We start from the raw sequence: 549 nt of genomic DNA, 5'->3' as shown, positions 1-549 counted from the left end.
GAATTCTTGTTCAATGCAATTGTGGACTGATTATCGATCTTCAGAACTACTTTCTTAACCTCAGTTTTTAACAAATCTGTCAATAGTCATCCTAGCCACACTCCTTGACACGCTGCTGCACAAGCAGCGATGTACTCTGCTTCACATGAAGATAATGGAACCACTTTCTGTTTTTGTGAACACCAACTAATAGGACTTGACCCAAGAAAAAATATTAAACCTGAGGTACTTTTCCTGTCATTAGTATCACCAGCTAGATCACTATCTAAGTAACCGATCAGCTCCAAGCTTCCTTTCTTCTTCTCATAAACACAACCGAGGTTTAAAGTTCCTTTCACATACCACAATATGTGCTTCATTGTGGTCATGTGCTCCGTTGTGGGCTTTTTCATGTATCTACTCACCATGCCGACAGAGAATGCCAAATCTGGGCTTGTGTGTAGTAGATATCTTAAACCGCCAACAATACTTCGGTACAAAGTTGTATCTACAGGTGGACTTGTGCTTTCCTTACTCAGTTTTAGACGACGTTTCAACAAAATTTGCGAA

This window comes from Phalaenopsis equestris, unplaced genomic scaffold (genome assembly GCF_001263595.1).
Source record: "Phalaenopsis equestris unplaced genomic scaffold, ASM126359v1 Scaffold000609, whole genome shotgun sequence".
Classification (NCBI taxonomy): domain Eukaryota; kingdom Viridiplantae; phylum Streptophyta; class Magnoliopsida; order Asparagales; family Orchidaceae; genus Phalaenopsis; species Phalaenopsis equestris.
This window is presented reverse-complemented; position numbering follows the sequence as displayed.